The sequence below is a fragment of the Macaca thibetana genome, chromosome 11 (assembly GCF_024542745.1).
Source record: "Macaca thibetana thibetana isolate TM-01 chromosome 11, ASM2454274v1, whole genome shotgun sequence".
Classification (NCBI taxonomy): Eukaryota; Metazoa; Chordata; class Mammalia; order Primates; family Cercopithecidae; genus Macaca; species Macaca thibetana.
The window spans coordinates 123,159,328-123,182,768 of NC_065588.1; the positions used below are offsets into that span (position 1 = coordinate 123,159,328).

The window sequence follows — 23,441 nt, forward strand, 5'->3', positions numbered from 1 at the left end:
GCTTGAACCCAGGAGACAGACATTGTAGTAGGCCAAGATTGCACCACTGCACTCCAGCCTGGGCGACAGAGTGAGACTCTGTCTCAAAAATAGACAAATGAAAATGATAACAATAATAAATGAGTTAATACTTGTAAAAAAAACCACTTGAAACAGTGTCCATTGTTTATAAGCTATATGTGCTAGCTATTACGGTAGGCATAAAAATTGAATAAAGGGACTCTCAGGGTGGTGAATGAATTCCCTTTGTAACATAATTTGAGTTCATTCTACTTGTAATCTAATACAAATCTTATTAAGCCATATTAAGCCACAATGCATCTAAATGGACAATTTGCTGATGTTGAAACTGAGAGAATGGGCTAAGAAATTATATTGATGATGATTGCATGATGGTTCATGAAGAGACCAGGATGGAGCCAGGATAAGTGATGAGAATGGGCATTTGGGCATCAATCTTCAAGCTGATCTCACAAGGTAAGAGGCATCTGCATCTTACCTGGGGAGGCTGGGCTCCTGCTACCCTTCGTGGAAGATCGATTTCCACAGAGGCTGGTTTCCTGGAAAGCACTGACTCCAGAACAGCACAGGGGTCTGGGGGCTTTTCTGTCTTGTGAAGTAAAAGTTACAAAACATAATTTATCTTTGTTTACGTAGAAAATTGAAGCAAGTGAAACTTGACTCAAATGTACTAACAAGTGGGAGTCAACAGAGACCAGTGATGTGTCCTGCAGTCCAGGTAGGAGCCAACTTCCAGAAATAACTGAGCGCCAAGCTGCCTATTGGGGCAGAGGTCACAGGGGATGTGGGTTGAAGGGTAAAAGTCTCCATTAGGATGAATAGACTCTGGAGCTCTGTTAGACATCATGGTGACTATAGTTAACCAACGTGGACTGTGTAGGTAAAATTTGCTAAGACAGTAGATCTTAAATGCTACCAAAGACCTCCCCAATGGTAACTAGGCTAGGAGATGGACATGTTAATTGGCTTGTGTTAATCATTTCACAACGTATACCTCTAGCAAAACATCCTGCTGTATACCATAAATATATACAGTTTTTTATTTTTCAACTTTACCTCAATAAAGCTGAGGGGGAAAAAATTGTCCAGCCTGGACAACATAGTGAGACCTCATCTCTGCTAAAAATAAAAAACAAAACAGCAGCTAGGCAAGGTGGTGCCCACCTGTAGTTTCAGCTACTTAGAGGGTGGGGTGGGAGGATCGCTTGAGCCCAGGAGATCAGGGCTTCAGTGAGCTGTGACTGTGCCACTGCACTCCAGTCTGGGCAATGGAGTGAGGCCTCATCTCAAATAAGTAAGTAAATTAAATAAATAAATGAATCATCTAGTAAATGAGTTCTGAAGCTAGACCATCTGAGTTGGAGTCTCGGCTCCATCACCTACCAGCCGTGTGACCTTGAGCAAGTAAGTAACTGGACTTCTTTAAGCATTTGCTTTAAGCATTTGTTTTCTTGTGTGTAAAATTGGTATTATGAGAGTACATAGTTTTAGGGTTTCCATAAAGATTAAATAAGTTACTTCAAGTATTATGCCTAGAAGAGCATCTGCAGGTCTAAAGATACTACTAATATTGCAAGGTAGATGACTTTAATTTGACATGTCTGCCTCTCGGTGTCTCCATCGTTAAAATGAGGCTAACACTGTATGGCTTCACAGGAGTCATTCAGGCAACAAACGGTCCTGTGATGCACACTGTGCCCGGCCCCGCTGGAGAGACTGTGAAAGCGCTGCTCCCTCTAGTCACACTCCAGGGAACTCACACGGGGGCCGGGCAGGGGGACCTGAGAGATAGAGAATCGGCAAATATCGCTTCTCGGCCTTTCGACTAAGATCAAGTGATAATCAGCAAGTAAACGCAGACGAGAGAGAGCTGGGGAACTCTGGGCACAACTTTACAGCTTCCTGGTTCATATTCTCTTCTAAAAGGAAGGAAGGCTGGATGAGGCCCCAGTCCATCGGTTGGAAATAATGGGCTATGTTTTATTTCTCAGTGGACTGAGGAGGAGAGCAACATTTAAGTGTGCAAGTGTGTGTGTGTGTTTGTGTGTGTGTGTCAGAGAAAGGGAGGGAAGGAGAGAGAGAGAATAACATATTTCTGCTGCTTTAGGAAGATCAGACAGTCTCCATCTGCTTGATAACCGCAACTGCTTCCCAAGGTCATGTGTAGGCTACGCAAATCAAAGGAGTCTTGGGAAATTCTCAGCAGAGTGTGTGTGTGTGTGTGTGTGTGTATGTGTGTGTTTTCTATGCAGACCTATTGAAAGCCAAAGGGCTCAGGAGGGTATCTGGATGCCAGTGGGACCCTAGCCCCAGCAGTGTCCAGGTTCTTGACACCATGGAGAGAAGAATTCGATGACAAATCAGAATAAAGGAAAAGGCAAGAAGCTTTTACTGTAAAGCAAAAGTACACACGTAAGAGAGAAGTGCAGGCGTGCTCGGGAGAGTGAGAAGCGCACAGCAGCATGTATGTCTAATTAGGCAGTGGAATAATCATGATATTTTCTAGGAAAAAAAAAAGTAGGGATTTCTTAGAATTGGAGTGCCACCCATTTTTATACTAAATATATCATGGTGCTCGTGGGTCTGCGATTTTGGATGGTAACGAGTGTACAATTAGGTCTGGGGTAGGGCATAAGTCAAGTCCATCCATCACCATGTCAGATCCAGCTGGTCTCAACCAGCTTTGCCCCCCACCTTGTTTGTTGGGGTCTTATCAGCCCAGGCTTGTCTTTGTCCTTGTCACTAATTCTAACAGCTCCTTTCCGGCAGTTATGTGAAATTGCTGCTTCATATTTTCCCGGTTATCCTGTGACTGCCCAGCATTCCGATTTAATTGGTGTTTCTTTAATTAGGGGGTGGAACAATCATTAGGTGTTCCAGTAAAAGAGAATGATATGGTTTGGCTGTGTCCCCACCCAAATTGCACCTTGAATGGTAATAATCCCCACATGTCAAGGGTGGGGTCAGGTGGACATAATTGAATCATGGAGGTGGTTTAAATGGTAGTGAATAAGTCTCATGAGATCTGATGGTTTTATAAAGGGGAGTCCCCTGTACACGCTCTCTTGCCTGCCACCGTGTAAGACATGGCTTTGCTCCTCCTTGCCTTTCGCCATGATTGTGAGGCCTCCCCAGCCATGGGGAACTGTGAGTCCATTAAACATCTTTCCTTTATAAATTTCCCAGCTTCAGGAATGTCTTTATTAGCAGTATGAGATCAGACTAATACAGAGGAGATTTCAGGGACTCCCCAAGAATGCCCCCTTTCTCCCTTAATTGGGTTCGCCCGGAAGAGTCGTAGGCCTGTCACCCTGACTGGGTTTTGGCTGGTTTTGTTCCATATTTTGGGTTTTCAGTCATCCTGTGTTTCTTTGTGTAGTTCTTGTTTCAGGTGTTGTTTAGGGTTTTCCACCCTGTGACTCCCTAGTGTTATTCCTATCCCACCCTGGCCTGGCTGAGATGTTACCACAGCTGCCTTCTCCCCACTGCAGGCAAATGGAACTAACTTAGAAAACCAGTGAGCTGGCTTCAAGCTCATCCTGGGAGGAGAACTCTCCAATATGCTGTATCAGGGACATACTCCCAGGATGAGTGGGTTGTCCAAGCCCACCCCTCCTCTCTCAGCCCTGTTGAGCCCAATTTTGGAGACAAAAATGGATTCTTCATTGCTAGCATCTATCTCTTTCTTTGTCATTTAATCACAGGAGTTTTTCTTTATTCTATTTTCTTTTGAAATGCCTTCCTGGCTCAGGACACCCTGCGATGCTCCACTGAAGGAGACTGCTGTGACACTGTGGGCAAGCAGGCTTCCTTTCTGAGGTTGCACGGAGCCAGCCCTAGGTGTGTGTGGGGGACTGGGCCTTGCCTCCAGGGTCTGCAGACACAGAGGGTGCTGCCCTGGGGACTGGGGAGGGGACGAGGCTGGTGTCTGAATGCTGTTCATTCACTGGAAGCAGGGTTGGGAGAGGGGTCAGACTCCGACTCACACCCCCTGCAGATCAAGCCAGAACAGGAATCTTCTGGTTGGGCCGTGACGGTGGCAACTTCCATGAAAGTAGAGCGCACAGGGTGCAAATCAGCGGGAAAGGCTAGGGGAAGACGGAAAGTTTGGATTTCTCCTGCCCCATGGTGCAAAGCCCAAACCAAACCAACTAAAAACCTGCTGTTGCAGGGACAGTTCTGTGGGGAAAAGGAGGAATTTTCACCTTAATAGTTAGCACAGGCTTACTGTGTTAAAAACTCAATGAGTCAATAAGGGTGAATAGTGAGCGATTACCCTTTCTCTGGCGTGTTTCCGCATGTTTGAGTGTTTTCCCCTACACATTTATACATGCAGGTACACGTCCACGTATACAAACACGTGTACATCCCTTGTTCACACGGTCGTGCACGCTGCTCTTTTTCCTCTCAGTGTATCTGGAAGGTGGTTCCGAATCAACTGGATGGGATTTTTAATTTCCCAAGGCATGAGCTCTCCTGGCATCCGCAAATGTGACCCGCAATTTTGAGAGGAAGAGGAGCGCAGACCTCCTGCCCGGAGAGACGGTCAGGAGGGAGGTGGGGGAGGGCTGGGCCCCTCTTGGTGTCCCGGGTTCCCGGCAGAAGTCTCCAGGACTGCGGGAGTCTGCAGACTCGGAGTTTCCGCGCCAGAGGAGCGGGTCCACGCGGACAGGCAGTTCCAGCCCCGGGTGAGAGCGGCCCCATCTCCTCCCCGTCCCCGGCGCCGCCAGCAGCAGCCCTGGAGCGATTTCCCCTCCCCGCCACCCGCGCTCTCTCTCTTCCTGCGCCCAGGCCGTCTCCGGCTCCGGATCCGGGCGGCGACGGTGTAGATGGGGGCGCACAGGGGAGGGTCCTGGAGCCCAGGAAGGGTGCGAGCTGGAGGCGGCGGGTCAGAAAAGTTGTCAGGTCTCCAGCGCGGGCAGCGGCGGGAGCTGGAGCCGCGGTCAAGAGGACCCCAGGGGACGCGGCCCGCCTGGCACAAACGGCCACGGGTGCGAGGGACTCGATGAGCTGGGAGGACGCGGTCACCGCTGGCGCGGCGCACTGGGCCCGGTGATTGGCGCCTTCCCCGGCACAGGTGAGGCTGGGCAGAGAGGGCATCCGTGGCGTGGCCTCTCTGGGTGCGGGATGAGGGGACGCACTGAACGCGGAGTTAATCTTGGGGATCGGGCGGGGGCGCTGGATAGGTAGATACTGTGGGGCTCCGCGGACCCTATCGCCTACCTGGACCTCCCGAGGAACACTTGCAGGTCCGGTGCCAGGGGGGATGTGGCGGACGGGTCTTGTCCCTTGCTTTCCCCCTCCCCAGGACTTGGCGGGACTATGAGGATGGAGAGCCCGGGTCTTTGCACTCCTTTTTCTCCAACCATGGAGCTCCATGCCTCCCTCACTCCAGTTCAGTTAAACTCAGACGGGGAGGGTCCCAGGGACGAGCCAGTCTCCCTCCACCTGTTTCCCTTCCATCCTGTGGTCCTGAGAGCCAGGCTGTGCCCACCGGGGAGCAGGAGTTCACAGCGAAGCTCTCAGGGGGTCCCAGGTTGGCAGAAATGAGGGATCATCTCGACAGACACCCGAGATCCGGTCCGATGTGGTTTGAGGATTGCTAGGAGGGACTGGGGGTCTCTGGTGAATGGGTACAGGAATGTAGAACAGAACTGGGCTTTCTAGAAGGCCTTTCACCCCACTCCTCCATCTCTGCAGCACGAATTACTTCATCTCAGAGGGAATTTAGTGGGTACGTTAGGCACATAGCACAGCGCCTGAAGCGCACGAAAAGCTTAGCAGCTGCTAACCACTGCCATGATTATCACGCACACGTTGGGCCCAGGTAGAATCAAGCCGACCCACATGAGCAGCGGAGGGAGAGGCTTCCAGGTCCGGGAGAGCCACCTACGCGCCTTTCTGCGCAGGTTGCTGGCATGCGTGGTTGCGTGGATGGCGAGCAAAGTCTCACCTCAGGCTGGGAAGGTGGCTGCGCCTCTGTCCAGGGTTCCCGGGCTCCTGAGAGCAGGAGCGCTAGGAGAATGTCGTTCGCCTGCTTCCCGCGCGCCCGAGCTGTGTCCACAGGGCTGGGCTCTGAGCGCAGCAGCGAGACCACCTGTTGGTGAAACTTTTCGTGCGGTGTGGGGTCGTCTTAGGTCTCTGCTCTCAATGCGGAGAGCTCTACCTTAGCCCGCTTACAGACAGATCTTCTAAGCACTTTTTCTCCAGCTGCCTCCTGCCTAAAGCCCTTTCAGCTCAGCTGGAAAATCAATAGGAAGAATATACTGCCAATTTCAGTGAGAAGAAAAATGTTTTTGCTTTTCGAAAGTCATGTGCAGCCTGAAATTCTGGGATAGCCATTCTCCTTGAGCCTGCAGGTTTCCTCAGGAGCCAGACTGAACTTTTAAAATATGTTTTTTAAATACTGCCATTTTCTTTCAAGGCTTCCAGTTAGGCAGAGATGAGGGTGGGGTAGCAGATATCTTCCCTTTTTTCCTTTTATTTAAATTGCAAAACAGATCTCCAGTATCAGGGTGCAGAATAAAACTAGGTGAGGAGACAGAGTGAGAGGGTGCAGAATAAAACCAGGTGAGGAGACAGACCACTATTGGCGGTGGAGTGGGCAGAGAAATTTCCCCAAGGAGGTTTACTTGGGAGCAAATATTTGAGTGAAGTGAGGGAAGAGGCCAGAGAATATCTGGGGAGGAGCTGTCCAGGCAAGGGAACAGCTAGTGCAAAAGCCCAGAGGCTGGAATTAGCTGGGAGCGTGGAAGGAAGAACAAGGGCGAGACGGCCATGTGGCTGGGGCAGAGTGAGGGTGGGAAAGGGGTCCTGAAGGGAGGTGGGCAGAGTCCTGAAGCTCATCATGTGGTCCAGGCAAGCTACGTGTGTCTCAGATTAGAGCTGGGTCCGGTATCCACTCTCCTTTCTCTTTCTCAGGAGCAAACTCCTGATGTTTTCCTGGGCACTTGATTACCCAGAATAAGGACTGCCTTTGCCAGCCTCTTCTGCAGCAGGGTGTGGCTCTGTGACTGGGTCCTAAGATTTTTTTTTTTTTTGGGGGGTGGATGGAGTCTCGCTCTGTCACCCAGGCTGGAGTGCAGTGGTACCATCTTGCTTCACTGCAAGCTCCGCCTTCCGGGCTCCCGCCATTCTCCCGCCTCAGCCTCCAGGGTTAGCTGGGACTACAGGCGCCGCCACCACGCCCGGCTAATTTTTGTTTTTTTGTATTTTTAGTAGAGACGGTATTTCTCCGTGTTAGCTAGGATGGTCTCGATCTCCTGACCTCGTGATCCATCCACCTCGGCCTCCTAAAGTGCTGGGATTACAGGTGCGCACCACCATGCCCAGCTAGGTTCTAAGATTTAGTATATAAAAGGGGGTGGCACCTGTAAACTCCAGGAAGTGAACTTCAGTGGAGGAAGTCGCCTTTCTTTGTCCCTATGTCGTGGCTGGAAAACGAACCGTTAGTAACGACAGGAGCTCTAGCAGCCGTTTTAGACCATGAGGTGTTCCTTGGAAATGGAACCTGCACAGTGGAACAGCAAGAGAAGTGAAGCCTGGATCTCCACCGCAGCTACACTACCCCTCAGCCTTGGCTGATGGCTTCTGGACTTTATGAACACAAGAGAAAAATTAATTTGTATTTTGTTTAACGTTTAAACCTAAACTTACATGGAACCCCATGGTAAGAACCTACATTTTATTCTAACCCATCAGGAAACTATTGGAGACTTTTGGGCCAGGAAGTGACAGAAATTGTTTCACTTTTTAGTAGACTCATTCTGCTGCTGTGAGGGAGGAGACTGGGCCCAAAGGAACAAGAATGGACACAGGAAAGGTCAGCTGAGGTTACGGCAGTTATCCAGGTGCATGAAAATGGCAGCTTGGGCCAGGTGGTCATGGTGGAGGGAACAGGAAATGATCATCTTTAATATGAACTAGGATGAGTGTGATTAATACAGGTGATGAGAAAAGCCACAAACACATATATTATACATTTGACTTAGAGACATAGATCTGATTTTCCCATATAATATTTTCTTAAAATAGGTCATTTCATAGTTCCCATCTCCTTAGTTCACCTCCCCATGTTTCTAGTAGTTTACTGAACAGCACCACAACTGTTTGTATAGAATTCGTCAGAAAGCAAGAATTAGGAAGACTTTTTAAAATTCTCATATTTACAACGAGAATAAATGAGGCAGAAGAAAGTGGTGCAACTTTCTATAATTCATCCCAGCGAATAAGTTTGACACCTGGTATTAAAAGATCTGAAAATATTGAAGCTTCAGTGAAAAGCAGATTCCTGCCAAGCAATTGTTAAAGACTTCTTAAGGAAAGAAAAAGTCAGCATTGCATTTATATGCGTTATTTTATATAAGTATATGCCTCTGTTTCTCTAATTCCAACATATGCTTTAGCTCATGGTTGGCATCTGAAATAGCATTTGATAATACACATGGAAACATAGAGAAATAGATGTAAGAAATGTAAAATAAGGCTAAAACAATTGAAAGGAGATCAAATCCAGGGGAAATGTTGGACCGGGGTATACAGATTGTGACTCTTTGATGGTTCCTGAGAGGGAAGTAAAGCTTTAACTCAGGATTTCCTAGCAAAAGGAAACACAATTTATTACATGTTTCTCACTGTCCATGAGAAGAAAACATACCAGCCATAAAGAGGCCATGAAGGTGTTCCTGCCATTGAGATCTGAAAGAAAACTATCATGAACAGTTTTAGAGCAGAAATAATTACCCTGTAGGCTGAGACTCCTGCAGTTCACTGATAAGCATTATGGAGTCAATTTTCTCTTATTTTTTTTTCTGAAATGTTGTGGTTGTTTGCATTTTTTCCTCTGAATGGGCTCCATAGTTTTAATTATATTTCCAAAAGGGTGAAAAGGTCTGAAACTGTTAAGCATCATTTATATAGAAAATAATGCAGTAGGCAGCATTCTCCAGGCCATAAAAGTTGCAATAAATGTGGCAGCAGCCTTCCTAAAGCTTTCCATTTATACAGGTTTCTTAGCAAAGTTGAGGGTCTGACAATTTTATTTTTATTCCTTACTCTATTTACTTTCCTCCTTTGTTGTCTTTATTATCAGCATGTGCTTCCTTCAAACGATGTCATTATCACGATGTTTGTTTTAGTGTAGTTATTAAAAGCATGGGCCCTAGGGCCAGAAAGCCCACCTGTAAATTCTGCCTTCACCACTCCCTCACTGTGTGCTGTGGGATGGGTGGCTTCAGGCTTCTGTGTCTCATTTTTCTCGCCTGTAAAATGGGGCTAGTAATAGATAACGCGACAGCATTGTGGTGAGATTCACATGAAGTAAGAAATGGAAAGCACATGTGTCCACGTCGAGCACATCGCACATGCTCAGGAAGTTGAGTCCTTTATCATTCTTGATGTTGCCTTCACAATCGTTGTTATCATGGACTTTCCTTTTGACATGCCAGAAGGCATCTCCCACATCAGCTTACTTAAAATGTCGGGCATTCTAATATTTTTGTTCAAATATTTATAGCAACAAATAGAGAAATTTACAATTATCCTCACCTCCACATAACTGATCTTGATTTAGGACTGTGCACATTTAGCGTTCACAGTCAGTGTGTATGTGTCCATCCCAGAATAGGAGACGCGATAGTGTACAATGGCGAAAACACAGACGCCTCAACCCATCTGTCCACTCAATGTGTCCCTGCCCAGCAAGAGGCCATGTGAGTCTCAGAGCCCCTCTGTTGATTCCTTTCTTTGAGACTCTTGTCATTCTTGTCTTTAGAGACAGGATTCTGTATGTGTGTGGGGGGTGTGTGTGTGTGTGTGTGTGTGTGTGTGTGTCTGTAGTTGCTTCACTGTTTTACAGCTTGGTGCTTTAAACTCTAGATCTTCAACTAGGGCTCAGCAGAAACAGCAGCACTCTGTCGTAATGCTGAACAAAAAGCCATCTGTGCTAAATATATTGCAATACAGAACTTTACCATCTTTATGGCAGATTTTGGTTTAAAGAGACTTTTTAGGAATAATCTGATGCTAGGTGCATTCTGCTTCCATGTAGACTTTAGAGATTGAGCCCTTTTTATATGCCGCTTCACTGAACACTCAAACTGAAGTCAGAGATTCCCTGAGGGGAATGGCAATAGCTGAGTTTTAAGTAAGACGCAACTCTGTGTGACTGGGTAGTTTAGCCAGTTCTACCTCTGCCCATCCTCACCCCAGACATACCTTTTTCCCAGAGAGATTAGAACCATAATCACCCAAGTCAGATGAAAATACACCTTCAATCTGCAGCTCCGGCGAGTCATTCCGTTCCACAATCGCTCTGTGAAAAAAAATGTCAGAGTAAAAAATATTCTGAATTGTGTTAATTTCTTTCTCTCAAAATTATAGTTCTAATTCTCCTTGTCAATCTATCTGCACACACACACACATACACACACACGTGTGTGTGTGTGTGTATATATCATACATACAATTTCTATTATTCATAGCAGTTATATTCCAATGAATTAACACATACTGAACCATTGCTCCTAGGGAAACTGCAGAGATAGGTTTCTCTTAGTCTTTGTTTACACAACTGATCAATATATAATTTTATGTGTACTTCTGTATAAAGACACCTTATTTAATATAGATTATTGGTTCATTTTCATTGAATTTACAGCTGACAGCACTACATAGCTCATGCCTGAGCAAAGTTTATCTAACACACATATTTTCTCCACAAGGCACACGACAACTTCCTTGTGCTTAGGAACTAACTACATGGCACTTCAACCCTACAGTTGGGGACTGTTTTAAACAGCAAAGTTCCTCTCAAAATGAACCAAAATAGGAAGAGCATGGAACTGACTAGACCACAGAAGGACCGTTGCTCACAGAGCTGGGCAGGAAGGGAGGGCACTGCCTGTTTGACCTCAGGTTGGATGATTCACATTTTTTGCTGCTCCGCCCATGTACAAAAATGACTTCAGATGTTCCACAAGTATTGATATGGGGGTTAAAAATGAGGGCTAGTGAGGAGGCAAATTTGCAAATACAGAATGTCAATAATGAAAATTGACTTTGTGTGTGTGTGTGTGTGTGGATGCGTGTGTGTGTGTGCGGGTGCGCATGTGTGTGTGCGCGTGTGTGTGTGTGCAGGTGCATATGTGTGTGTGCGCGTGTGTGTATGTGTGCGTGTGTGTGTGTGTGTGTGTACATGCATATATAGGAGTGACAAGTGGCTGGCCCAATTCAAATTTATATTGATTAGATTGGAGCTACTTGTAGCATTTACATGGTCCCGTAAGATGCATTCTTATTATAGCTGAGGAAATGTAACTATTTTCTGCCATAAAGCTTGTTGTAGTCATCTGCAATAAGGAAGTGGAATAATGTAATAAGGATTGTCCCTGTCCTTGAAAGAGACAGCTCTTATTAGTTTTTTCTTAGCTTTTGGGGTAGGAGAGCGTATAGGACAGATTCTGTTGAGGATTTTCATGGAAAACTCAGCTAAGAAAAGGAACAGGTTTGGTTACTGTTTCAAATTAATGAGCCAGGTTCTTTCATTTCTGTCTTTGAGGTACAGGAAGGGATTCAGAGTGGTGTTACTGAGTGGACTCAGGATCTCTGACAAAATTGGAGAAGTTATCATTTATGTTTCAAAATATTTATCCATATTAAAAGTATGAACTGAATGGAAGGACTACTGGTGTAACCCCTTTTGTCACTGGAAAGTTATTGATTAGATATTTCAGTCTTTACAGAAGAATTCCAGAAAGATAGATGCCTTCATTATCTTGTCTGTAGTTGGTCAATTTTTATAAAATGAGAATGTGTTCATCACTTTTCTTCTTTCCTTTTTCTCTTGTTTATAAGGATTTGATAGTCTATGGTTTATCCTTCCTTCTCTTAAGGTAGAAGCTTCTTTTTTAAAAACCTAAGACATGAGACTTCATGGGCCTCCATGGACTGTTTTTCCACATGCCCCATGTAATGGGAGCTGTGTAGGTACAGGAATGTCCCTTCACAGTGGTTCCCAGGGTGCTGCTTTCCTCTCCCAGCTTCAGAAAAAGACACCTGGGACCTCTGAGTTCCTCACTGGTGGTGGCGGCAGGGCTTCAACATCCCCAGTTCTTATATCCTCACATAATCCTTTGAGTGTAAGAAATAATCTTCTGGTAGCTCCTGCACACGTTCTGAAGGCCACGCTTTCTTGCATCATCCTGTAATACTCGGCGATAAACTGTGTGGCAGAGTCCCCAAAACTACCCCCAGATTCACTTATTCTCTGTAAGAACTCAAGGGATTCAGCACACAGGCTTACCTGCCGCTGTGAATTATCACAACAAAAGATGTAAAGCAAAATCAGCAAAGAGAAAAGGCTCACAGAGCAAAGTCTATAGGTCGCCGGCACAAGCTTCCAGGAATCCCCTCCCACTGCAGTCGTCCAGGGGGTGCCAGCTTTTGCATCCTATGGTAACAGCATTGTGAAATGTGGATCAGGGAAGCTCATTAGAAATGCAGCACCCAAGGTCTTTGCTGAATCCTGGTTGCCTGGGTACTTTCTGCCTATCATGTACCTGAATCCAAAACTCTAAGGAAGAAAGCAGGTGTTCAGTATAGACTGTCCTTTGTGTGAAGAGTTTTATCACAATGCACCACTCTTCTTAGTTAGTGAAAGCTGGAAACTCTCACAAAATCCAAGTTTCCAGAGAGCAGTCAAAGGACAACCTTATAAGCAGATCTTTCTAAGGACAGCAGTCTCAGGCCTCCTACATCCTTTTCTGCACACGTAACCACCCTCGGCCTAGTCAAAGATTAAGTCCAAAGGGCGATACAGAGAATGTTAATTTCCTTAAGCAAATCAGGATTCACTAAGATGTTTCCTTGTGTTTTGGACTTTGGTTCGGCAAATCCCATTGAAGATTCTGCAGAAGAGACCCCCTGCCCTCCTTATTGACCTTTTAACAACAAAAGGCTGAAAACAGAGCACAGGCTGACACACCGTTGCCATGACTACCTGTGCGGCAAACATCTTAATGGCATTTCACTGAGATGCTTCAGGTATTGGGCTTTGGAAAGGGATGGCTGAATAGAACTAAAGACCTCGTGGCACTCAGCTCCCAGTGGTGCAGGAAATATCCAGTTAATGCCCTCAGTGGTAGCCATTCCCTTTTTACCAAGGGTAGTAGAAGATGAAATGGGTTCATGCTACCATGAGTTGGTTTGGATACTCATGGAAAGAATGGTCTCTTCAGGCATTATTCAACTTCCACAGCTCCTGCTCACTCTCAGTCATGGTGCTGTGTCTCTTGGCTTGTGGTATAACAAATCTTCTATTTTTTTTTTGTTGTTGTTGTTGTTGAGTTCTTTTTTTTCTTGAGTTCTTCTTTATAGGTTTTATTCCACAGACATTTCCTTAAACATTCTTAATTAAGACAATGATGAGGCCTGCTTTGGGTACTTAACAGGACTGCCTACTGGGGGACACAAGCACCATGACACGGAACGGCTCTCACTAAGTAAGTCAAGTCCATTCGATGGTTGGTTAGTTCCCTTGAGGCCTCAGTAACGTTTGACATTAATACTGATGTCCTTTATTAAGCTCTCTATGGCTGTGCTTCTCACACTTTGATCACAGGATCTGTTTATCCTTACATTGTTGAGAACCACCCCACCAAAAAAGCCATTTTGCTTATAAACATTGATATTTATTAGAAATTAAAATGGAGAAAGTTCATGATGTTGTTTCTCCAGTTGGTTGCAATATCACCTTTCCAGTAGCCTCTGGAAACCTCCATTCTGCATTCATGTGCTCATGAGAACGAAACCAACAAATAACACCTTAGTATCCACGTAGAGATATTTTGGCTTGTGTGGACCTCCTACAAGGGTCGTGGGAGCCCCGAGAGTTCCTGGACCTCACTTTGAGAATCACTGTTCTACACAATTCCTTTGACTGTTTTTAACACCATGGGCTTCTGTCTTCCTCCTACCTTCCTGGCTCCTCCTTCTTGTTAGGTTTCCAAGGCAAAGTGAGGGTTAAAGACACACATAGAACAAGATCGCGGCTCAACAGCAAATGCAGGCATTTAGGTCCAGTGTAAACCGGCTGAGGTGGAGCACCAGTTTAATGCCAGTGCCCATCACTGCTTATAGGCTGGGATACTTACAGGTATGGGTGGGAGGGGTCTGGGCAGTATGGCTTGCTGCCGGGGAAGATGTTAATAAGATGTACCCATGATGAAGCAGTTGGGGCCTTGTTCTCGCAGAATGTGATAGTGATGTGCCTTGGACTTTTTCTCAGCAGAATGTGATAAAGTCAGGCGGTTGGACAGGCAGGTTCTCATGGCCCGAACCCTCATGGAATGTTTCACTTTGACCAAGGTCTGCATAATGGCAGGGAGTTTACAAAATAGTGTATTTCGGATTAACAGGTCTCAGTCTTGGGCTTCTTGTTGTCTGACAGGTCCTAAATGTTGGCCCCTGCTGTTCCAGGTTCTCTGCTCATTACGCATGTTCTCTGGGTAATTTCATCCACTCCTAAGGCTTAAATCATCATCCCTCTGCTGAAGGCTTCTAAATCTCTTTCCCTAGCTCAGAGCCCTTTTCTGAGATGCAGATTCTTGTGTAGTTTGATCTAGTGGGCACTGGTACTTTTGTATTCCACAGGTATTTTTGGCAACTATCTACTTCTTTCTATCTTCAGGGCTATTCTTGCAGGGTCACTCTAGCAGTCCCTAGCAGGGTTTACTGTGCTTGTCCCGCCTGCTTTTGGTCCATTCTCCATCACTGTAGAGAGATATATTTAATCAAATCTTCTCATTTGTGCTTAGGTCATGTCAGTGCCTTTCCATTACTCTTTGGATAAAGGCTAAGCATTTTAAAATGCTTAATGGCTTTTTGTGATATGACTCTTACCTAAACCTCTCCAGCTTGTGCTTTGCAGTTTGTCCCTTCTATTGAACTTCATCTTTCAGTGACACCGAACTTTCAGGTTCTTCTAATGGCTATATGTTCTCATCCTCTGGGCATTTACCTCTGTTGTTCCAGGAAATGGTCTTCAACATCTTCAGATACCTAGAAGCTTTGCCCCTCAGTGGGAAGAAAGCTTTCAACTCACAACAGTTCCAGCAGAAGTTCTGGGGCTGGAGAGCTGATCCTGAGTTGCCTGTGATCACATGCCACACCTGAAGGCATCACTCTATCCAGGCTCCAGGTGTATAGAACGTTGTGAGGTCATGACTGAGGCATTATGACCAGTCTTGGAACTAGAGTTGGGGTGGGGTTCATCCCACCCAGACCACAGGGACCAAAAATGAGAAAGGATGTTTTTCAGAGAGAAGTGTTGGTGCTGGACAGGAAGAACCACAGATGCCTGATACGGGTACTGTTGTCACTCTGTTCTCCATAAAACGTAATTTGCTTTTGTTTAATACTAATCTTTTTGTCCTCATAGTCTTGCACATGGAGTTTATCTATCCACCTCCAACAGACACTCATGTGCCTCCCAGTCACTTCTTCTTGTCCCTCAAAACCAGCTCCAGAGAAAGGATCGATGTTCTTCCCTCCTAGGCTGACTTTCCATATGCAAAGTTCACATGTGTACACTGCAATGCATTACACACAGCATTTGATTTGTGGGTTTGTCTTCTCCACCACATGAGCTGAACAGAAATCATGCCTTGGACGTTTCCACATCCTCAACAAGTAGTTAAGACATGTCACAGAGTAAGTAGTGCTTAATTAGGTTTGAGGAATAAGGGATACAGTTTTTTTGTTTGTTTGTTTGTTTGTTTTTTGAGATGGTGTTTTGCTCTTGTTTCCCAGGCTGGAGTGCAATGGAGCGATCTCGGCTCACCGAAACCTCTGCCTCCTGGGTTCAAGCAATTCTCCTATTTTTGTCTCCCAGTTTCCTCCAAGGCTCTTGTTCAAACTGTTCTTATTGTGACTTTGGGTTGGAGATTTCTAAGGCTTGTGGTATAACAAATCTTCTATTTTTTTTTCTTGAGTTCCTCTTTATAGGTTTTATTCCACAGATGTTTCCTGAAACATTGCTAATTAAAACAATGATGAGGCCTGCTTTGGGTACTTAACAGGACTGCCTACTGGGGGACACAAGAGAAGGACATGACAGAGCCTGTGACTTTTACCAGCCATCAGTTCAAAGGGAAACTGGCACACAACCTGCAGCTGGTTAAAGGATCAGGAAGGAAATAGTTCATCTAAGCACAGTCTCTGGAGCCTGAGTTCAAACCCTAACTCACCCCTTGCTAGTTTTGTGCCAGCGGGCAAACTTCTTAACCTAATATGACTTAGTAGATGCAAAGTACTTAACTCATGCTCGATGTATAGTTAACAATTAATAGTTAAGATTAATTTCATTACCTCTTTGTGATTATTTCAAACTCATTGATTTCTTCTTTTTCTAAACTCTGACAATAGTTGAAACTGTATTGAGCACTTCTAGTGTTGCATTATGTATTTTCATTTATGCATCAGTATTTATTGTGAGCATACATCTTCTCTTCCCAACTAAATTATTTGTTCCCCGGGATAAAACTGTGTTTTCTGCTTTGGATATGTATTGGCTATGTCATATGTGTAATAGGGGCCTTTACATAATTAGTTCTGATAGAAATGATACGATCATTTTTTTGTATCATAAGTTAAACATAATATAATGGTAATATAATACCATGAAAAAGATGGCAGGAGTGACTGTTAAGCTCCTGAGCCAACATTGTTTCAACTCTTGAGAAGCACCCATTAATACATCAAGTGTTATGGCCATTTTGAAGCAGTCTTAATTTCCTTAAGGTAGTTGCATTAGTCTTCTGGCACTGCCATAAAATACCATAGGCTGGGTGGCTTAAATTTTATTTTCTCACAGTTCTGGAGACTGGAAGCCCAAGAGCAAAGTGCCTGCTGATTAGTTCCAGGGCTTTCTTCCCAGCTTGCAGACAACCACCTTCTCACAGTGTCTTCACGTGGCAGAAAGAAACAGCGAGCATTCAGCTCTCTCTCCTTAGAAGGGTCCTTTCAGACCAGGGCTCCATCATTACCACCTACTTTAACCTTAATTAATTCCTTACTCCAAATTCAGCCAGATTGGATGCTAGGGCTTCAACATATGAATTTTGGGGGACACAGTTCAGTCCATCGCAGAGGTCTTTCCACAAGAAAAAACCAATATGATTGTTCTGTCCCTCTAGTTTTTGTGAGCCAGTCCATACAAGAAACTGGCTTCCCCAAGTTATCCGGGATGACTTGTATTTTACCTTTTTTATAAAAAAATTAAATTACTATATTGATGAGGAGTCAATGCCTAGGTCAGGGTTGTAAACTCACCCTGGGTCCTGGTATTCAAATGTGTCATAGGGATTCTGTCTCCATCTCCAGTGCTGCTTTCCCCAATGTTGGCCTTGTTCTCACACAGTTCCCTGAAGGGGTGACAGGAAGGCCAGGCAGGGGACACAAATGAGACAAGTCTGGGCATGGGGCAGGAGGGAATGGTGGGGACTGAGGCGAACCTTAGGACAGAGGCCCCATGTAAAGTGCTCAGAGGCCACTGAGGGCCATCTGACTAGTGCCAGGAGAAATGTATGTCCCACTTTCCAGATCTTTTTATATTTTCAAAGAAAAGCTAGAGATCTGGATTTTTTATGTTGATTTTCTATGTTGATTTTCTATGTTAATTTCATTTTTTAAAGATTGACAACTAATTCGATGTTAAAAATTGTGTTAAATTAGAAGAAAAATGTCATCAAGCAGGCAATCCATTTTGGATCTCTAACCTAAGCTTTTGGAGGAACTTAATAAAAGTGGCAAGATCACATTGGTGGGGGATTAACTTGCATATACATCCAATTTTGTCATTGCCTATTGAGCTTATTACTGAAGACTCAGTGTCATAAAGTATATCTGTTAGTTCATTTGCGGCACTGGGTTCAGACGGTCTGTTAAAAAAAAAAAAAGAGTCAATTCCAACAGTAACTTTTTTCTCCAGAATAATTGCTTAAATATCTGGTACACTCTGAGGGCACTCTTGGTTTCTCTTTTATTTCCTTTTTTTTTAACAAGATTACTGAGTTGAATAAGTCAGATTATATTATTATTTGACTATTTTGTTTGGGTTTGGGAATGAATAATTGTTGCTGTTTTTCTTCTTAGCATTCCTTTGCCCTTCCTGTCCTAACAGTATCTAAGAATGCTACGGAAAAGCACCACCGGTCCCCTACCTTCCAGCTTTGTACTTCAGGAAAAACTGACTTTTTTTTTTTAGGGCTGGGGAGGGGGCCTGCTGGCATAGGCTGGGCTACTCGATACATTCTCCCCGTAGGCCACAGTGATAGGGTTAAGGATGACACATGACCCACTAGAGACGATGACATGCAGAATGGCTTCTTCCTTCTTCTACTGTGACTTGTGGAAAAGGAACCCTAACCAGTTCTTGATGGACTGAACAATGTTTGGGAGATGGTGTTCTTGTCACCATGTGGAGCTTAAGCAAAAAGCCACACCATGGAAAGCAAGACTGAGAGATGAATGAAAAAGCATGTTGGTGACACTGTTGGCACCTGAATCCATCTGAGTCCGAAGCCAGTCTGCTCCTCGTGACTGTGTGTTTTATAGATCTCTTTAAAAAGAATCCTTACTGATATACATAATGGCCAAAGGAGAGGAAGATCAGTCTCAATTAGTGAGAAGTCCAAAGCAAATGGATGTAGAGGACTATGTGCTCACAAACAGGGTGTTCCCGATAAGTCCTGCTCTTGCAAACGAAGCAGGGCATTCCCAATAAGTCCTGCTCTTGCAAACGAAGCAGGGCATTCCCAATAAGTCCTGCTCTTGCAAACGAAGCAGGGCGTTGGGGGCTTGTTTATGTGTAAACATCTTGAAAATCCAGAAAGTCAGGGAAAGGTCAGAAAAACAACAATGTGTCTTGTGACTTGGCAACATTCCACAAACGACTGTATAAAATAAAGCAGAGCGCACCATTCGAGGCGGCCGCCATGTTTGTCTTGTCTTGTGTTGTCTTGTGTGTTCATTCCTTTGTTTAGGAAACACGCGGACCCCAACAAATGGACTCGTGCATGGTCTCATCAAAATGAAGTCAAAGGTTAAGGGCACATTTAAATTGTCTCATGGTGTGTTTTTGGTGGGTGGAGAGACTACAAAATCCCATTTAATACAGAGAAAACAAATCGAACCTCAGAGGACTTATGTGGTTTCTCTCAGTACCTACAGTGGGCTCATGCAGTCCTGGGACTCCAGCTCAGGTGTCTCAGCTTCTCAGGACATCAGCTGCCCCCTATTCAGGTAGTGACAGAGCTACTAGGATTGCTCAGTGAACATCCGTATACCAGCTCCTAGATTCAAGTTAATATTTTACAGTGTTTGCTCATCACATATCTATCCATGTGGTCCACTGTCCACTCTTTAATACATCTTATTTCACGTTTTAATTGGAGGCCATCTTTCTTGATGCACTAATTTTTATTCATTTGGCAAAGATGTAATACCTCCCACTAGGCACTTGGGATGCAACAGTGAGCTAAATACCAAAATGTTTCCTCTCAGGAAGCTGGACATTTTTGGGGGGTTGATGGTTGATGGAAGAGTAAAAAAAACATACACACAGGACACTTTTAGGTAGCAATAAATGCTTTTGAGGAAACAAAATAGGATGAAATGACTGAATCTCTAAGACATATTCCAGCTAGGAAAATAAAAACTCTTCTAGGTATTTTAACAGAGGGATTTAGTATAGGGATTATTTACCTAGGTGTAGAAAAGCTTTAAAAAGGCTTAATATTTCTTGAGAAAATAAAGCAGAGGTTAAGAGTTGCAAGAAACTGTTACCACTCCTATGGTTGGAGGAACAGAGGGAAGGGATGATACTGCTAGTGCCCAAGTACGGGGACTGTTTGGTGGAAGTTAGAACCACAGCCGTAGTTGTCCTGGATGATGTTGCTGGGGGATCTGAGAAGATGGTAAGGGGAGCTCTCAAGGAGCTGGAACCGCAGAGGAGACAAAGTCAGTAGCAGAAAATGCTGCAAGAAGCAGGAAGAAAAACACATACTCAAGTTCTTCCTTCTTCTTCTCCTCCAGCCTTGCACCAGTGCCTCCAAATTGGCTGAACCTGCTGAGAGTCGGTGGGAGAGAGCCTGGGAAATGCATTTCTGAGGCATACACAACAGAAGAAGGTGTTTGGGGGCCCAGGACAAACCGGCAGTTGACAGGCACATAGAGGCTTTTCAGAAACAAGTCTTGTCGGAAATGTGACTTTTTTCTGGGGAAAATTTGACTAGAAGCGAGAACAAGAAGAACTGTTTACTGGGAATTCTCTCTATGGGAAAGTCATGGGGGTATCGACTGTAGATTGGCAGACGACAGAGGGCCTCTTTGAGGGGGTGACAGATAGCTGAGGATGCCTGACCAGGGGCTGACATCTCTGCACACATCCTGGTAGAAAGGTTTCCAGGCTGAGCAAGGAGCCAGTGAGAGCCATGAAGACAGCACGGAGGAAGATGTGTCAATAAATCAGAAACTGATATTTCAGACAAGGCTGGTTAGAAGAGTATGAGGAACCTTTGGCCCTTTCCTTCACCGTAAGCAGTGACATGAACACCACCACCCCAGATGAGTATCAGTTTACTTACCAAGGCTCCTTCAAGCTCTTGGCAGGCAAGACCATGGACCCAGGAGGGTATGTAACTGTGTATTGTCAGCGACGCTGCATGGCTACATTTCGGTATTTAATGAGGCATTGATCTTGCTGGAGATTTTTGAAAGTCTGGTCAGGTGGCCCATTGGAAGGAGACCTGAGCTTGGTTCTCTGTGCCTGAGTCGTCAGCTGTCTATGCTACAGGAACAGCCTCAGCTGTGGAAATGCCACGACTTCTTTCCCCGTTGGCCATGCAGCAGGTAATTAGCTCTATAGAGATGTGGGGAGGATATGGCAGGCTTTCAAGTCTGCAGGTTGTATCAGGGGCCTTGTCACACTGCCGGAGTGTTTGCATTCAGGGCTTCCTCAATCCTGACAGAGGCACCTTTCCAGAGATGATGTATGTGTTCCAAGCACAGCTACAAATGAGGCAGTTAAGTCCGTGGAAGCGCTGTGGGCCACAGTCTCCTGCCAGGGTTCCCAAGACCCTGGGAGTGGCTTCCTTCCAATGGGCCATTAGCTTTCCCCCGAAGCTCTTTGAGGCTTCTCTGGAGCCAGCTTCTCTTGGCACTGCTGGGCTGGAGGAAGCTTCTCCCATGGCGCTTGTCTGGCAAGCCTCACAAATTCACTCTGTCTTTCTCTGAACCTCTATGCTTGATTATTTCTGTAGCTCATAACCAGGCCAGTAATGAGAGGCCCTGTAGAGCTGGGCCTCATTAAGACTTTCTTCTTCTCTCTTCCCAGGATATACTTTATTCAGCTGGGTGCTGAAAAACAATCTTGGAAATTAGGAAACTGAATGAGGCCTCATTTCACACTCAGAATGTGGGTTGCAATAGTCACTTCCTCTGCTGCTGGGAAAGAAAGAATTATACTACCTTTTGAATTTTGGATTAAAAAGAGAGGTGTTGGCTTGTCAAACTACCGTGTATTCCTCAAGACATATTTTTGTAGCTTTATAAAAATTCAATATATATTTCTAAATTTAAATGTATTTTGTTGCAACCTGGCCCTTGGACAAAATGAGGCATTGGCAGCTGATGTTTATGGCTTTCCACAGAACCTTCCAGATAAAATTTACACAGCATTTTACTGCAGCTATTTCACATAAAGCAGAGGATTTTGCCACAAAACTGAAAGAAAAAAGAAACTGCATTCTTAAATTTTTTATAAATCAAAAGGTATCAAAATATCCACCTAAAAGATAAAGGAGTTGAGAAACCCATCCGTGACGGAAAGAAAGCCTATTTCAGCTTTGCCTTTTCTTTAAGTTCTTTGTTCCATATCTGGAATGCAATCGGAATTTAATCTTTCCTGGGATTCCTCCTGGATGTGGGGAGAAGAGAAAAGCTGAAAATCTGAAATCTGCCTGTGTTGGGCTGCATGTCTTCGGACGCCAGCGGAAGGATCACACTGCACAGAGTGCTGTGCTTGCAGAAGCCCAGCTTCTCAACCTCCATCGCTTTATGAATTGATTCACCGGAAAGGCAACTGGCCATTTCTACAAGGGGAAATTAACCAACTAAACGTGACATTGGATTGTTCCCAGATTCTTTATTAATGATGCTTCTGCATCGCTTTACCTTGTCAAATACAAGTTATGGCAGATATTCTTCTGAGAATGATCTCCTAAGGCATGGCTTCCTCTTTTCATCTCTATCTGGACGCTGTCCCATCTATAGGGTCGCATTTCCGATTAGAAATGTTGCTGAAGATCCCCTTAAAATAACAAATATGTGTGACATAATTATATATGCTTTATATATTTTACATATACACATGTACACTTGTGTAAGAAACTTATTAGTTTTGGTTAAATAGCATTTTATAAATGCTGTTTCATATGACACATTGCAAATGCTTCCCGTGATACTGTATTATCTTCAAGTCACGGTTCTGATGGTGATTTGATACCCTATTTATAGTATGTCTGAACCATATTTATTTAATCCCTTTAATGATGGAGATGCAGGTTGCTTTCAAAGTTTTCTTGCTGTCATAAATAATGGTTACCACGAACATCTTGGCACATATATCTCTTTCCAAAATGATTATTTCCATAGAAGTTCTTAGATGATGAATTATAAATACACACACTTTTTTTTTTTTTTTTTTTTTTTTTTTTTTGAGACAGAGTCTCGCTCTGTTGCCCAGGCTGGGGTGCAGTGGCGTGATCTCCACTCACTGCAAAGCTCCGCCTCCCGGGTTCACGCCATTCTCCTGCCTCAGCCTCCCGAGTAGCTGGGACTACAGGCGCCCGCCACCGCGCCCGGCTAGTTTTTTGTATTTTTCTTAGTAGAGACGGGGTTTCACCGTGTTAGTCAGGATGGTCTCGATCTCCTGACCTTGTGATCCGCCCGTCTCGGCCTCCCAAAGTGCTGGGATTACAGGCTTGAGCCACCGCGCCCGGCGAAATACACACTTTAAAAAGCGTATCCTGATTTATTTATGCAGTCCCTTATTAATTAGCATTTAATGCTGGTTATTAATAAAGACAATCACAAGGGGATATTTATTATTTAAACATGCCAGTAACTCTTCTAAGTGCTTTAGCCTAGGAACTTGTATGATGCTCACAATCACCCAGTGAAGTCGAATCTATTATCATCCCATGTCCTACCTAAGGAACTGTGAATTGTAGGAAGACGAAGCAGCTTGCCCAGGATTGTTCTGCTTGTAAATATCAGATTCCAATTCAAGGACATGGCTGCAGCATATTTGCTGTTTATTTGGTTTGATGTTATAAGTGATACTGTAGTTAATATGCTTGAGT

The 23,441-nt window shown here is 44.7% G+C and overlaps 2 long non-coding RNA genes across 2 annotated transcripts; one reads left to right on the top strand and one right to left on the bottom strand.

The window, feature by feature from the left end:
• Positions 1-6,132: 6,132 nt before the first annotated feature.
• On the bottom strand, positions 6,133-15,017 carry LOC126930975 (uncharacterized). The gene is made up of 3 exons (XR_007717745.1): positions 14,920-15,017; positions 10,237-10,333; positions 6,133-6,262 (listed from the first exon to the last, which is right to left on the bottom strand). It is a non-coding gene; the product is annotated as an uncharacterized LOC126930975 (long non-coding RNA).
• A 175-nt stretch (positions 15,018-15,192) lies between these two features.
• LOC126930976 (uncharacterized) lies at positions 15,193-22,402 on the top strand. The gene is made up of 3 exons (XR_007717746.1): positions 15,193-15,385; positions 20,113-20,928; positions 21,413-22,402. It is a non-coding gene; the product is annotated as an uncharacterized LOC126930976 (long non-coding RNA).
• The last annotated feature ends 1,039 nt before the right edge of the window (positions 22,403-23,441 follow it).